Source organism: Mustela nigripes, chromosome 2, assembly GCF_022355385.1.
Source record: "Mustela nigripes isolate SB6536 chromosome 2, MUSNIG.SB6536, whole genome shotgun sequence".
Taxonomy (NCBI): Eukaryota; Metazoa; Chordata; class Mammalia; order Carnivora; family Mustelidae; genus Mustela; species Mustela nigripes.
In genome coordinates, this window is record NC_081558.1 from 49,060,334 (window position 1) to 49,077,821 (window position 17,488).

The window sequence follows — 17,488 nt, forward strand, 5'->3', positions numbered from 1 at the left end:
CTTGAAATATCCTAAGAAATGTTTATGGAGTTTAATAACAGCTGACTATGGATTGATGAAAGAGAGACATAAAGCACAATGACCTCAAACTTTTGTCTTGTATAATGTGATAATGCATCCAGGGAAGATGTGAAGAGCTGGTTTGCAGGGTAAATTTAAAATAGGTGCCCATTGGCAAGCAAAAGCAGTGATAAAAATAATTCCTGCACCTATATGCTCCTCAGGGACTCAGGAATTTAATGGTTGCAAATCAAATATAAAGCATCATAGAAAAACATTGCAGGATAAGGAATCGTTATTCCTCCAGTGGTATATTAGAATAGGACTAAGCATCATTCCTTTTGCTGAGACTATTGAAGTGCATGTTTTATATACCCATGTACACATGCTCTCTCTCTCTCTCTCTCTCTCACACACACACACACACACACACACACACATACATTTTCCACAAGTAAGGTTCATGTTCTTTGTGGAAAATTATAAAAATTACTAAAAAATTAAACAAATTATTCTTCTCTGAGAGGTTGTTGAACAGTGATAAAGTCCTCATGTCTGTATTGTTTCTGACTCACGTCCTAAAGCTCCTGAGCTTTGGTCATTACTGTGATTATCCTCTAGTCAAGTAACATGTCCTTGATGCTATTTGCAAATACCCTCTCTCTGTGCTTTCTTGATAGTCTTGTTTAATATACAGTTTTAGAAGCATGTTGATTAAAGGACAGCAGGCATTTGGCCTTCGTTTCATATAAGTAAGCCAGTATATCGCTTGACAAACTTAAGGCTGTCATTTAGTTATCTTCCACATACAGTGTCTCTTCTGGGAATGTTCCTTAAATGGATGCTGTCTTGGTCAAAACAAAACAAAGCAAAACACCTCAGAAGTGAATTTCAAAAACAAGTGTGGACTGGTTTTAGACAAAGGTGCTTCCTGGACCTATTTTTAAAGCCAAGGAAGAATCTAAGTCTGCTATTTGCTTGTTTGTAAATAAGATCCGATAGCCCTTGATCCCTTCCTGCTTACTGCCTGAGCAACTTTGCTTTATTCTACAGACTTTTTCATAAAGAGTTTAATTCATACTAGCATGATGCCTTGTTTTCGCCAGTTCTGATTGCTGGCCTGGGCTATGGCTCTAGAGACCATCATTTTGCAAACTCGTTACTGTGCTTTGGCTGCCTCTCCTGTGAGAAGGTTACTCTTGGATTGTTTTTTACTATGCATCCCCCATGTAAACCATATAGGCACAGCTGAATCCTCAGTTAACACATGCCATTGAGTGGAGTGTCCTGCTAGACTTGGAAGACAAGTACAGCCACTGGCACATCCCAGCTAGAGCTAAGGCAGACATCCTACAAAAGCTGTACTAGTATATGGGAATCTATTTTCCATCATCCCCAAACAATGTTTCATAATATAAACAGTGATTTAAATGCATCTGATTTCTTTTGCTACAGCACCAACAACTTGTGCTCTTACTCACCCACTTCCTCTGAAATAGTCATGCCCTCTGGCCCCCAACATACCTATGCATGGCTCTTCTTCCTTTAACAAGCATTCGTTGACTGCATACTATAGTCTAATAATTTGATATAGTGGTAGGCAAAAATATCAGTGAAAGTTGTTTTTTGTTTTATTTTCTTTTGTTTTACTTGCTTTAGATTTGTTATAGCTTTCAAGCCCACAGAGTTCTATAGTATTAGCCATGGCAATGAGTGGAGAAATTGGTCCTTCTATATGATTGCACCAACCTCGAAGTTGAATATGTTGCTGTTCAATCCACAGTCTTTGCTTCCCCCTGATCCTTTACCCCTAATGCCATACTTCACTCCTTTGCAGTTACCATGTGTATGTCCATTTCTTCTACCTCATGTTGAAAGTCATCCTGCATCTTACTCAACATTATGATAATTCTTCTACAACTAGACAGTTAAAACTTTCATTTATACACAACGACTGCTCAATAACTATTTGTTAATGAATTCAGAATTCATCTTGTAGAAATCCTATTCCTGGTTCTTTACACTAAAGAAATGAAGGCTTTATGTTAACACAAAAATTTGCACACATATTTTTATTACAGAATTTTTCATAATTATAAAAACTGAAATCACAACCCAGATGTCTTTTAATGGGTAAATGTATAAATAAATAGTGGTACATCTATATATTGGAATACTATTCAGCTAGAAAAACAACAAAGTGTTCATAAAAGCAACAATTTAGATGAATCTCAAAGTATTATGCTGAATGAAACAAGTTAGTCTCAAAAGGTTGCACACTTTATGATAACATGACATTCTTGAAAGGACAAGACTGTAGTAATGGAAAACAGGTCACTTGTTGCCAGCAATTAGGGGAGAATTTTACTTTAATGTACAAGAAAACTTTTTTGCTTTATTCAACCACTCTGATTGTGGTGATCATTACACAAATTTATATATGTCCCAAAATTCTTATAACTGGACACAAATATATCAATTTTACTGTATATAAATTAAAAAATAAAATAAAAATCATGCTCTGTGAACTACTAAACCATTATTTTTTTAAAGATTTTTATTTATTTATTTCAGAGGAGGGGAGAGAGAGAGAGAGAGAGAGAGAGTGTGTGTGTGTGTGTGCAGAAGTGGGGGGAGGGGCAAAAGGAGAGGGAGAAACAGACTCCCTGTTGAGCAGGGAGCCTGATGCAGGGCTCCATCCCAGGACTCAGGGATTGTGACCTGAGCTGAAGGCTGATGCCTAACCAACTGAGCCACCCAGGTACCCCCATACACCATTATTAATACTCCTTGCTAACTTACATCACATCTGAACTTTAGGTCAGTGTTCTTAAACTTGACTGGTCATCAGAAATATCCAGGCCTTTCATTAACTGTAAAGACCCCCAAGACTTTCTACTGAGGATATTGATTCAATAGATCTGATCAAAGTCTAAGAATCGGTACAAGAGCTTAAGTGATTTGGGGGACTGAGAAAGTTTGAGAAATTGTCCAGATCAGTGGTTGCAGACTTCACAGAACACCAGAATTAACTGAGAAGATGTAGTAGGGTCTGAAATGGACCCACAAATTGGCATTATTAGCAAGGACCTCAGGAAAATATAATTCAGGTGGTTTGTGGGACAGACTTTAAGAAATGCCACTGTAGCTCAAAACTATGAAGTGAATGTCAAACTCAGATGGTTCTTTTGTGTCCACTCAGTAATTCTAAACGTCCTTGATTCGCTTCCCCTTCCATTCTCCAGCATAGGCATTCATACCACACCAGCCCCCTCAAATTCTCGACCTCACTCTCCTAGTAGTTAGTTGAACCTTGCCTTTGTCACCTAGAAAAACAGTATTTTTAGGGGGCGCCTGGGTGGCTCAGTGGGTTAAGCTGCTGCCTTCGGCTCAGGTCATGATCTCAGGGTCCTGGGATCGAGTCCCGCATCGGGTTCTCTGCTCAGCAGGGAGCCTGCTTCCCTCTCTCTCTCTGCCTGCCTCTCTGCCTACTTGTGATTTCTCTCTGTCAAATAAATAAATGGAAAATCTTAAAAAAAAAAAAAACCAGTATTTTTAGATGTGCTCTCCTTCAAATTCCTCTTCTTATACTTTGAAATATAGAATTGCATCTAATTTCATTCTCTTTTTCAGTGCCCGAGGAAAAGGTATGTCTCACCTGCAAAGGTTACATATCTCTGCTTCTGTGCTCTTGATCTGAGTGCCTCATGACCTTCTGCTCCCTCTCTCCTGCATTTCCAATTTTTCTTTCTGTACTGGTTCCTTCCACACAGCCTGTGAATGTGCTTGTCACCTCCATCTTATACTAGAAGCTCTCCTTTGACTTAGAATATCCTTTTTATTGCTCACCCCTTCTGTTTTTCTTCACAGCTAGAGTCCTCAGGTAGATCTCCTATTACAGTTTCCACTGAGTGCCTATCCTTCACTTGTCACTTCACAGTCATCAGGCTTTTACCTTCAACCTTGCACTAAGATGTCACAGGTGAAAATATGCCAATAACCTCCTAGATACCGAAGCCTCTGGACTAATCCAGTCTTCTTCTGATTTGATCTTGTCAGGCCCTCCTTTCTTATTAAAAAGTAGACCTTTTCTGTTCTCCTCCTAATTTTCTGACCATTTCGTCTAAGTTTCCTTTCCTGGCTCATAATTCTTTATGCTTCAATGTCTGCTTTATCCAGGGGGTTCTGTTACTGGCCTTCATTTCTTTTCACCGATTTTTTCCCCCTCTGGGAAATCTCTTCTATGTCTATGACTTTAGTCATCATCTCTAGGCTCATGATTCCTGTAACTGTACCTCTGGTTAAGATCATAGGCCTGTAATTATAGGTGCCCAGTGTGTGTTTGTTGAGAGGATAGATGGGTGACTATAAGGCTGGATAACTGAGCTAATATCTATGAACTGGAGAAACACCACAGTTGAAAGAAATAGGTCACTGATTTCTGATTGCATGGGTTTGCTTATAAGCAGAGACAGGCTCTAAGTTGTTTATTTGCTTTCATCATTCCCTTTTTCATCACTTCCGGATGATTAGAATATGAAATTGTATTTATCTTAGAAGTTCCATGATAGAACAGGAAATCTTAATGAACACTGGACCACTTTGGGAAGACCAAGGATTCAGTGGACCTCTTCCTTTTTGTACTTTTTTTTTCCAGGGACCTGACTCTATTGTGCAAATTAATAACACACAAACAAGGGTCTGAATTATACTAAGGTAATGAATGGTAATACATGGACACCACTTCTTTGAAGCATCTGTGACAGCTAAGATTTTTGTGACAAACCTATTATTTTTTATTTCTTTTCAGCATAACAATTCATTATTTTTGCACCACACCCAGTGCTCCATGCAATATGTGCCCTCCTTAATACCCACCACCTGGCTCCCCCAACCTCCCACCCCCACCCCTTCAAAACCCTCAGATTGCTTTTCAGAGTCCATAGTCTCTCATGGTTCACGTCCCCTTCCAATTTCCCTCAACTCCCATCCCCTCTCCATCTCCCTATGACAAACCCATTTTTATTCATTCTCTTTATATCTCTCTATTTCTATCTCTTGCTATATTTCATTCTTTTTTCTCTCTTGCTATTATTCTTTCTTGTTCTCCTTTTCATTTAGTCACATACACTCACATAACTTAAAATATTGGGATACTTTATTAAATTAAAAGGTAAAAGGGGCTTTAGTGGGTTAAAGCCTCTGCTTTCTGCTCAGGTCATGATCCCAGGGTCCTGGGATGGAGACCTGCATCGGGCTCTCTGCTCACTGGGGAGCCTGCTTCCCTTTCTCTCTGCCTGCCTCTCTGCCTACTTGTGATCTCTGTCTGTCAAATAAATGAATAAAATCATTTTTAAAAAGGTAATAAGAGGTATGTTTAAAATATGAGCTCTAGGGGTGCTTGGGTGGCTCAGTTAAACATCTGCCTTTGGCTCAGGTCATGATCCCAGGGTCATGGGATCAAGCCCCACATCAGGCTTCTTGATCAACAGGGAGCCTGCTTTTCCCCCTCCCACGGCTACTCTCTTGCTTGTATTCTCTCTCTCTGAAGCAATCTCTCTCTCTGTGTCAAGTAAATAAATAAATAAATAAATAAATAGATAAATAAATTAAATCTTTAAAAGAATAAATGAAATAAAATACAACAAAAGCATAGAGATTTTGGCATTTAAATATACAGCTAGAGAACAGACTTCTGACATCTGTAAGAAACCTCATGGCATCAAGCATTAATGAGATGACAACTGTTAGTGTAGATTCAAACTTAGTACCTTGAGCTGCTAGTGGGAATCTTGATTACTTCAAGTTTAGAAGTTGTAATTCCAAAAAGCACTGAATACAGTGCCTAATATGTAACTGATAATCAATAAATGTCAGTTCTGTTCTCCATTTCTTTTCACAAAAAGGTGTTATCTCTGCTTGAGACATTCTCTAGTAAACCACATAGCTCATCTCCATTAATGAAGAAAAAACCAAACTCTGTGTATAAAATATATTTTCTGTTCACTTTAGTCACTCTTCTTTCCTCTTTCAGTTTATGGTTTCCAATTTACCTGCCTTTACAGTCACCAAATGTTTCTATACTCTGTACACAGAATCACTCTTGGTCTCTTGCTGACCCAAGGCAAGCTGTCTGTTATCTCTGAATTCCTGCTTTCCTCATTGAAGTGAGGATGTATAGCATTACCACGTAGGAGCATTTGGAGGACTAACTGAGACTGAGCTGAAGGTGCACTTAACACAGTTTGGCAAATAAGGAACATTCCAAAAATGTTAAGTGCTCCTGTTGTGTTGTTTCAGACATCATATTTCTACTTATGGTTTAAGTCATTTGACTTCTAGAATGTTTTGAATCCTTGAGTATTTTGGGTTCTGGAATGTTTTGAATCCTTTAGTTATGTCTTAGAGCTATATCAATCCTCAGGGAGGCCTTTTCTGACTATTTCCTCTAAGTGGACCCCAGTGCCTTCCCATCCTAGCCACTCGCCTAACATGGAAGTGAGAGGGACCTGGAGGCACATCCTGGCTCTACCTAGTTTCAGCCAAATTCATTAACCTCTCGATGACTCAGGGTCCTAATCTGTTAAACAGATAATAATAGTACTTGTGTCATAGAGTTGTTGTGAGGGTAAAATTAGTTCATGTGAATAAAATTCTTCATGCAGTTTCTGGCACAAAATATATGTTAAGTGTTTGCTCTTTTTATGATTATAGTCATAGCACTTATTGGATTCTGAAATCATCTTGCTTAATTATAATTTTATAGTCTGTTTCACCCCCTCCAGAATAAAAAAGGATTCAACAGAAGAGGAAAGATCCATGCCTCATATTTCCTTGTTTACTGCTGTATCCCCAGAGGCTTGAACAGGGCTTGATGTACATCATGTTTTTGTTGAATGAATAGTGTATGCTATCAATCATCTAATTCCTAAGACCTGAAATTGTACACAGTAGGTTCTAAAAAATGTATTTGATGATGAAAGCCCAAATATCATTCATGATTTTTTTTTAAACCAAGTCATGCAGGTATTGCCTAGTGAGAAAATTGAGAGCTATAATTGCTGTTTGAATTGTGTGAATCCTTCAAGAAGATTCTGATCTCCCTCCATGCTTTAGTGAGTCAGTCAGGGTGCCTCTGTCTCACTTGATTTAGTTTGGTGACTTCCCTTGGATGGGAGCTATGAAAATAAATTACAAGAAGACTTCCCTCCCATGCATCCCAATTCAAAGAAAGTTCTTTACAGATTTAGTTCTAGAAAGGGAAATAAATTAGTGTTTCTTTTAACTTGGGGATCTGGGCTGAATTTTTCTGGTTGTTCAATGTAAATTCTAGAGAAAGAATATTGGGATTTTGGAAGTATATGTAGTTGATATGTTGGGAGCAGTGGAGTTAAAGTGGTTTCACAGCTGCTTTATTTCAGTGATTTCCCCAGCAAAACCTTTAAAACAAGGAGTGCAGAACTTTTGAGATTGGACTTAATGAAATAATAGGGGGATAAAGGAAAGATATAAAATGCATGGGAGAGTATATTAAAGAGATAAAGGGGCCTGAGGGGAAACTATGAATCTGGTAGCCCTTTCTAGAAGTCTATATATGGAGATACCTGGATAAAAATCTATCTACAAAAACTAAATATGTGATGACCACTATTTGCTAAAGCTACTTCTCTGAAATGGCTTCCCATTCTAATGTTTAGCAAAATAAAGTATGTATTATAAATCTTCCAACTTTTGTTGCATTTATCATAGTTCTCCAGAGAAATAGAACCAAGAGGATATATGTGGATATATATAAAAGTCTGGTAAGCCCTGAATTTGAAGGGTGAACCAGCAGACTAGAAACTCAGGGAAGGGATAGTGTTGCAGTTCAAGTCCTAAGGCTGTCTTCTGACAGAATTCCCTCTTTCTCGGTGAGGTCCTTCTTTTGCTCTGTTTAGGACTTCAGTTGAATGAGGTCCACCTACATTTTGAAGGGCAATCTGCATTACATAAAGTCTACCTACTTAAATGTCACTCTCATTCAAATCACCCTCAGGGAAACATACAGAATAATGTTTGACCTCATTATAAAATTAAACATCACACTGAGCATGATCTGGCTCCTGTTTAGCTACCAACTTCATCTTAGACCACTTTTCTTCTTCAAACACACAGGCCTTCTTTCAGTTCCTCACAGACACAAATTCCTTCTTTCCACTTTAAGGTCTTCATAGGTACCATTCTCTCTGCTTGAAATGCCCTTCTACTCATTCATGACCTGAAAAGCCCTCTCCCATCCTTTAGCCTCAGCTTAAATATCCTTTTTGTTAGTGGAGATATTTCTGAACTCTAGTCTCAACCAGACTTCCTTATTAGCATCTCTGTATCAAGCCATAGTTTCTTTCATTATACTCATCTTATTTATATGGCTTGACATAGTAGTAATTATTAATTCATTTTCTGTATCTCCCAGTTTCAGGTCTGTTTTCCCTTTCAATTTGGATACTATGTGAGTTCATGGACCTGACTCATTGTGTTAACTCCATATCAGTACACATGGTAGCTTCCAAATAAATGGAAGTTGAAAAAAATATTTCCCATATTAAGCTTAGAAGTCCAAAGAATCTTTTGAATCAGGAATAATTTGAAATACTTCCTTATACCTTTTGGTATCAAAGGCAAACATTTCTTCAGTTAAAGGAGATCTTAAAGCTTGATAGATACTTAACTTAAAAAGGCATGTTCTTAGATACTATGTCCTATGTGATTCAGTAGGTTAGGAAGTGAGATTAGAAATTTTTGCCTTGTAAAAAGTACCTCGGTGACTCTTGGGCTTTAGTTAATATACCAGCAGCTGAGAACTACCTATATTAGACCAAACTTTAACCTAACTCAGGGCTCTCACCCCTGATGATGGGAGCTCATTGTGTGCATATGCTGTTTATGTCATATTGACACACAAGATTAGACCCAATTCTAGACTAAGTGGAAACAGAAATCATGTTCTTTCAAATAACTAAAGACATCTTTCATGTCTACTATTACTTCATGTTAAAAAAAAAAATTACAGTTCTGTCAGTAATAATTACTTTTTCCTGGACTCTTAGCCTTCTCTGATGCTCTTGATTCTTTAGTAGATGGTCCCTCCAAAGTTGTTTATTAGAGACTCAACCAACACTCTTTCTCCGGACATATTTGTAGTATGGAAGATGATTAATTAAGATAGTGCAGTTCTATTCAAATATACCTCTGTTACTTGTTTCTCTTAACCTCTTCTATTTTACCTGTTCCTGAGCATGTAATGTTTTGAAATATCAGTCAAGTTTTATATTTTGAGAATTTCTGTTTCTGAGGTGATATCTCAAAGGAGAAATACTTTCTACCTCAAGGCTTTTTCCCAGTCTAGCCAGAAACAGTCTCAATTTTCTTAGTGTTATTAGATCTCAACTGACCAGTTCCTGGAGTGTATAGTTACTCTTGTGCTTAAAAAAATCATAATTGAAAGCCTAACCAACTCATATGAATAAGGAAAAACAAAAATGGCAAGACCATTTCTCCATCAGGACCCTGGTAAAAGGCTTAGTGAAAACATGCTGGACATCAAAGATTAAGTGGGATCCAGTTGGGTATTCTGGTTAGTAAGTGATGTAAGATTTGAAAAATAGGTTGGCATGAGATTGTGAAGGCTAAGCATTTAGATTTTATTTTAGAAGTAGTAGAGATCTAGGGTCTGGTGATGAGTTTTTATCAGAAGACTTACAGAATCAGTTTTTTAAAAATATTAAATCAGCTGTGGAATAAAGGGTGAAATAAAATAAAAGAGATGGAGGATAAATAAACCAATCAAGGGGAGATAAGAAAGGTTAGGCTTTCTATACAACACAGATGAATCTTCCACCATGATATTGAGAAAAATATGCCAAACACAAAAGGGTGATATTCTACAACTCAATTTATAAGAAACTGAAAAGTAGGCAAAACATTAATAGTGATAGAATTCAGTGGTTACTTTTGCAGGGATGTAGTGACTGGGAGGCTCTGGTGGTGCTGATAACATATATTCTGGTCCAGGATGTAAAAACTCATCTAACTCTATAATTTAGTTATGTATACTTTACAATATGTAAAAATTCAAGAAGTCTATTCCCCAAAATGGGGATGAGGTTAGAGTGAAGGAAATTGGAATTGGAAAGCCAGAAGAAATCCTTTCCACAATACATCTTTTAGGAGAAAAAAGTCTAATGGAATGTATAGACATAGTGTGAAAAAATACTCAGCATCTCTCATCACCATGGAAATACAAATCAAAACCACAATGGGATATCACCTCATACCTGTCAGAATGGCTAAGTTCAAAACTCAAGAAACAAGTGCTGGTGAGGATATGGAGAAAAAGGAATGCTCGTGCACTATTGGTGGGAATGCAAACTGGTGTAGCCATTCTGGAAGACAATATGAAGGCTGCTCAAAAAATTTGAAAAATAGGACTACTCTATGATCCAATAATTACACTATTGGTTATTTATGCAAAAAAATGCAAAAAAGCTAGTTCAAAGGGTTATATGCACCTCAATGTTTATTGCAACATTGCTTACAATAGCCAAGTTATGAAAGCAGCCCAAATGTCCATCAATAGATAAAAAGATAAAGAAGATGTGGTATATACAATGGATTATTATTGAGGCATCAAAAAGAATGAAATCTTGCAATCTACAACAGTATGGATGGATCTAGAGAGTAGGATGCTAAGTGAAATAAGTCAGTCAGAGAAAGACAAATACCATATGATTTCACTCATATGTGTACTTTAAGAAACAAAACAAATGAGCAAAGGAGAAAAAGAAAAAGAGAGAAAAGCCAAAAAGTAGACTTAACTATAGAGGACAAACCAGTGGTTACCAAAGGGACCACAGTGAGGGTAGGGATGAATGAAGTAGGTGATGGGTACTAAGAGTACCCTAATCTTATGTGGAGAAAGGGAAGCCCTCTTACACTGTTGGTGGGAATGCAAGTTGGTGCAGCCACTTTGGAAAACAGTGTGGAGAGTCCTTAAGAAATTAAAAATAGAGCTTCCCTATGACCCTGCCATTGCATTACTGGGTATTTACCCCAAAGACGCAGATGTAGTGAAAAGAAGGGCCATCTGTACCCCAATATTTATAGCAGCAATGGCCACGGTCGCCAAACTGTGTAAAGAACCAAGATGCTCTTCAGTGGACGAATGGATAAGAAAGATGTGGTCCATATACACTATGGAGTATTATGCCTCCATCAGAAAGAATGAATACCCAACTTTTGTAGCAACATGGACGGGACTGGAAGAGATTATGCTGAGTGAAATAAGTCAAGCAGAGAGAGTCAATTATCATATGGTTTCACTTATTTGTGGAACATAACAAATAACATGGAGGACATGGGGAGATGGGGAGGAGAAGGGAATTGAGGGAAATTGGAAGGGGAGATGAACCATGAGAGACTATGGCCTATGAAAAACAATCTGAGGGTTTCGAAGGGGCAGGGGTGGGAGGTTGGGGGAGCCAGGTGGTGGGTATTATGGAGGGCACATATTGCATGGAGCACTGGGTGTGGTGCATAAACAATGAATTCTGTTACACTGAAAAGAAAAAAAAAGAAATAGATATTGCCAATATAAATAAATAAATAAATAAATAAATAAAAAGAATACCCTAATCTTGATGATCACTGAGTAATATATGGAACTGTTGAATTACTATATTATACACTTGAAACTAATTTAACATTGCATGTTAATTATACTAGAACTAATTTTAAAAATGCTAAGGGACAATATTATATTGAATTCTCAATATTTTACATAAACATACTAGAAATGTGTTAAAAAAAACACACACACATGGTATAGCAATTTCTGTTCTTAAGGTGGTTTGTACCTGCAAAACTCACTGTGGTAGTCTCTAAATGTGACTGCTATCAACCTCTCCCATCCTATAAGTACGTAGGGTCCATGTGCCTCCACTTGAATCTGGGCTGCCTTTGCAATTCAATTTAATCCTTAAAACATGGAGGAAATGACACTGTGACAATTCCATGCTCCGCTATTAAGATCCCTGGAAACCTCTGCTTTATTTCTTGGGAAACTGTCCACCATGTTTTGAAGAACCTTGGGTTGGGCTGCCACATGCTGAGCCATCACGTGGAAAGACAAAGCTCTAAATGACCAGATGTTGAGTGTTTATGGATCTTCCAGTTCAGCTGCTGATAGAAGACAACCAAGGGAGTATCATGGGATGGTGTCACATGAAGCAAAAGAATCACAACTCAGCCAACCCTGCCCTGAATTCTTGGCTTTTGAGAAAAACCACATGGTTTTTGTTTTATGCTCCTAAGCTTCAGAGTAGTGTATTATAAAATAATAGATAACTACAACAGTTGCCTTTTAGAGTGGTGGCTCTCAGTAGAGAATGGGGGCATTTTTTTCCCATAGGGGACATTTGTCAACGTTTGGAGATATTTTTAATTGTCATAAATGAAGAGGCTGCTACTGACATCTAGTGGGGAGAGGCCAAGGGCATTGTTGGACACCCTACACTGCACAGGGCAGCCCTTGCAACAAAGAATCATCTGACCCATAATATTTATAATGCCAAAATTGAGAACCTGATGTAGAGCAATGATTCATAATTTAGGTGGTACCCAGGAATTAGTCTTCAAAGCCATATTTCCTAAACTTCACTGATAACATTAATTACCTAGGATTCATGTTCATGTATATAAAATCTTAAAATCATTCTGGACCCTCAAAGTCAGAATCTCTAGGGAAGGAGCTTAGAAAGTTATATTTTTGCTTTCATGGAAGTTTGAAAAACACTGACCTAGCCCAGAATTTCTCAGATTTTAATGTGCATAGAAATAATCTGGCCATTGTTTAAAAATTTTAAATCAGGTTTATGTGGACTGGGATGAAGCCCCAAATAACTAAAGCAATCTTGGGAAAGAACAAACCTGATGGTATTGCAGTCCCAAATTTCTGACTTCTAACAAGTTCCTAGGTGATGCCTAAGCATTGCTTCTTGAACCACACTTTGATTAGCAGACTCTTAAGCAGTAGTTCTCAAACTTTTACGTGTATCAGAATAACCTAGAAGGCACATGCCCAGGTTTGATTCTGCAGGTCTAGGGTGTAGCCTGAGATTTTGTATATTCCTCAAGTTCCTAGATGACGCTAATGCTAGTAGTCTGAATCACACTTGAGAACCAATGCCCTAGATTATTATTTTGCACATCTAAGTGTACATAAAAATTTACCTCAGGCGACTGCAAAAATTGAAGGTTCTCAGAACCTCTCCCCACTCACCACTACATTTCTTCCTTCATTTTGGGCTTGGAACCAAATAATTTGCATTTTAATAAGTTGCCTCACCTGGGGTGATTCTAATATTAGTGGTATAGGACCATGGCTTATGAAACACTGTCCTAGGGGAACATATTAGAATATCTAGTGTTTATGGGAGGGGCCTGGGCAAATCACGGAAAAACACATTTAATTTTATAATTGGTTTGATTTGCTTCTGATTCCCATTTTTAATTTATTTTGAAATACCAAATAACATTGAAAAAGTAGAGACGATTTTTCTGCTTATGAAGGCTGCCATGGATTATATACTAGAACTGGAAGTACAGTTTTAGAAAGGGTGCTTTCTTCTTGTATAGTTTCCCAATTTTTTTTTATAAAGATTTTATTTATTTATTTGACAGAGAGAAATCACAAGTAGATGGAGAGGCAGGCAGAGAGAGAGGGAGGGGGAAGCAGGCTCCCCGCTGAGCAGAGAGCTCAATGCGGGACTCGATTCCAGGACCCTGAGATCATGACCTGAGCCGAAGGCAGTGGCTTAACCCACTGAGCCACCCAGTCGCCCTAGTTTCCCAATTCTTTGTGAGTCCCTGCACTTTCCTTCTCTGTAGCAGCTGCAAGTTGTATGCTGCTGTCAACTTAAAGAGAAAACATCAATAGTAATGGCCACAGTTAAACTTTCTTGGATTTTTGCCATGTATTCGACATTACGTAAATACTTAGCAAAAGCTATCTAATGTAATACACCAGATAATCTCTTATGTATCTAATGTAATAGACAGATAATCTCTTCATAAGAAGGAACTATTATTCTCAATGGTTAGATGGGGAAATTGAGGCATACCAAAATTAAGATATTTTGCCCAAGATCATATAACTAATTAATATCAAAGCCCAAGTTTTACATTGTCTCATAGGTTAACTGTTAGATGATTAAGAGGCAGGATATAAGAATCTGTATTAAATACATTTTTTTAAAAAGAACACTTCTTATGTAAAGCAATAATTAAAATGGAATGATCTCTCTATAATGGGTAAAATAATTTGGGGACAAGATTAGATTATGTGCTGCCTCAACATGGCTGAAGTTTGTACAATATTCTACTACTAATTATATTACCAGCTATTTTCTTTAAACCCTCTTGAAACTTTAATGTATTTATCTTAACTTCCTACTAAGATCTGTTGCTTTTGGAGCTCTGTGTTCCCTAGTAGTGTCTTTTGGCTTGTTGGCGTGTTTAATTGAGAAAGTTTGTAGTCATGTTGCCTTAAATCAAATGTAATTCTCAGGATTGTCTTGTTCTCTGTTCTAAGATATATGTGGGAAGTGTTTTCCCCATTTATGTCATCTTCTTTCATTAAATACCTGCTTTCAGGTAAAGTTTCAAGTAGCCTTTTGCTATCACCATTACTCAATTTTCTACTCCTAAGTCCAGTATACATTCCCCCACCTACTTTGTCACAGATTTCTTTAAGAACAAGTGATGAGTGATGCAGGGATTAAAAACAAGAACATCCTTGAACTTCATCTTCCTTCTAAAGTGTTCCCCCAGACTCCCTGCCCCCACACCCTTTGTGTTCCCAAATCCTTTCTTCAGGAATGAAGAACTTAATCCCAAAGCCTGGTTCGAATCCCAGGTTCTCCTTCCTTAGCTCTCCCCTTTCCTCTGCAACGCCCCACCCCTACCCTATTTCCTGGGAAGGACTAGCACCTTGGTTTGAATGCATGGGAGACCCCAGAGTGGTACAAGACACAGAGGGAAAGGCTTCACCCTCCAGGAAAGGGACCGAGGGTACAGCCTAGTAAGGCCTCCATACCCTGGACCACCAAAATGGGGTCTTGGTGCCAGAAGAAGGTATACTGGTGACCCTGAGAAAGGGGACCCAGCAGCTTCAAAATCTCTCCTTGTGAATACTCACCACTTAATACTTTGCCTTTCTGGAGATGATTGCAGAATCATGCTTGAACCACATCCTTCTGACACCTGAGCTGTGGAGCCATGTCGCTGATTGGCTGTAGGGCAGGTTTCAGGCACTGCAAGCACATGTTCTTGCTCAGTTCTCCCGACTTACTCACTTTCTCTTTTGGGCCTGCACGAGGGTCTTTGTTTTGCATATCTCCTGTAGATTTTCATCTTTGTCAGCTTCCTCCACCCACTTCTGCAGCAGGGGCCGCAGCTTACACATGTTCTTGAAACTGAGCTGCAGAGCCTCAAAATAGCAGATGGTCGTTTGGCTGAACACCTTCCAGAAGATAACCCTCACCATGTGCCCTGCATTGGCCTGAGTATATTCCAGGGTGATCCTCTTCTGCTTCAGGAGTTTGGCAAATTGTTGCAGGTCTTTCTGTAGAACTTTGATGTTCTGGGACTCCCCAGGGATTTTCTCCAACTTCTCCTTGAGAGCTTCACAGCCTCTAGTGGGATAGTACAGGGTCGGGGGAGGACCCCTCGAAGTTGCTTTTCTGCTCCCAGGTCTCAAGGCCATCTTGGGGCACTATCCCCATTTTAACCTGAGGTTCACAGTATAAAATCCCACCCCAGTACTCCTATGGGGGGGGGCACGGGTGAATCCCCCACACCTCAGTCTGATTCCTGACTATCAGGAGGGCCTTGGAAACCCAGCAAGGCTCCAGCCCTCCTGGCCCATTGCCTTCACCCCCAGTGAGGGCGAGAAGGTTAAGTCCGAACCCGATGTCCACCATGGGGAGCCCAGTCCCCAAGCTGGGGTCCTGGAAAAGTATACAAAGTATTCTTAAAACAATAGCAAGCACACAACATTTCTTTTGCTCCTTCAAAAAATACCACTCCTGGTTCTCAACTTTCTCAAAGATATACTTGGCTATCTTAAGTGCATCCCAGACCTTCTGAGTCCAAAATCTCCAGTTTAAGAGACTGCTTTTTTGGGTAATGCCTCAGACAGTGTGAGCTTCTACATTTACCATAATCTAGATGTTGAGGTACAGTAGTTTAGAAGGCCACTGATACCATGATAACTAATTCTTATCGTGAGGTATTTTTGTTGTTGTTAGGTTTTTTTGAGTCCAGACTATTTTTTAAATTATGAAACTTCTGAGTATGTTAGGCATCATGTAGTATATAAACATATTTTCTCCTGGGATGCATAGAAAATAAATACTTATGTGTGTTCATATCCATGCCCCAATGCCTCTTCCCTTCCCCGGTAAATTTAGATATTTGAAATTAGATTGATTCCAGGTAAAGCAGGAAAGACTTACTGAGAAAAAGGAAATTAAATTGTTAGAAGGCAGTTGTAAGGGGATAGGCATTTTAATGTGTGGAGAAAGCTGGGATATAATACATGAAGAGTTTGTGATTATGATCGAAGAATAGATCAAAGTGTTTTGGGTTATAGGGAACCACTGTTCTGCAAACTTCTACCAACATGGATTAGTTCGTCTGGTTTTGGCTTAATATAAATGGAATCACAGGAAGTGGACTCCATTATATCTGGCCTCTTTAACTCCAGGTTATGTCTGTGAGAATTATACCTGTTGCAATACTTTGTTCTGTTTTATTGCTGTACAATATTCCATTTGAATATTACAGTTTACCTATTCTACAGTTTGTGAACATTTGGGTTGTTTTCCACTATTTGTGTATTAGGAAGAGTCCTATAAAAAACATTTTTGGACATGTCAAAAAAAAGTATTTGGGGTTATATATAATAGGAAGGAAGAAAATTCAAACTAACAGAAGACAGAACATGTATTTTGCACTTAGAGGAAAAAGTTCAGGTGTAGGACAGAAGTCAGACCTCTTTTGCTGAGGACTCCTGCCCTGTTTCCCTGAATCAGCCACCACTCCCTGCTGTGGCAGCTTCATCTTCAGACAGGAGGGCATGGCTGGGGCATGTTGAAGCCTCATGTAGTATTTGAAGTTCAGAGAAGGATTGATGATTCTTCCAGTGGTTCTCTAATAGAAGCAAAGAGATCTCTTTTTCAGTGGCCTAAGCAATAATTAATTATGTTTTACTGGACAATAATGGGTTACCTGCCAATTATTTCACCAATCCCTTTAGCCAAGAATGTTTCATGAAAGTGAGTGATTTAGTCCTGCATTATTGAGTTCATCAGTGACAAGGGTAAAAGAGTCCCTTGAACCTAATGAGGTCTGGAGGTTAGATCAGCTCTCCTTGAAGCACATGGACTACCTC

At 38.6% G+C, this 17,488-nt stretch overlaps 1 protein-coding gene and 1 pseudogene across 2 annotated transcripts in view; one reads left to right on the forward strand and one right to left on the reverse strand.

Moving 5' to 3' along the window:
• Window positions 1-17,488, forward strand: part of GRM7 (glutamate metabotropic receptor 7) — a 913,283-nt gene that overhangs the window by 329,276 nt on the left and 566,519 nt on the right. The gene's annotated exons all lie outside the window — the stretch shown is intronic.
• On the reverse strand, window positions 14,996-17,175 carry LOC132012520 (POU domain, class 5, transcription factor 1-like; annotated as a pseudogene).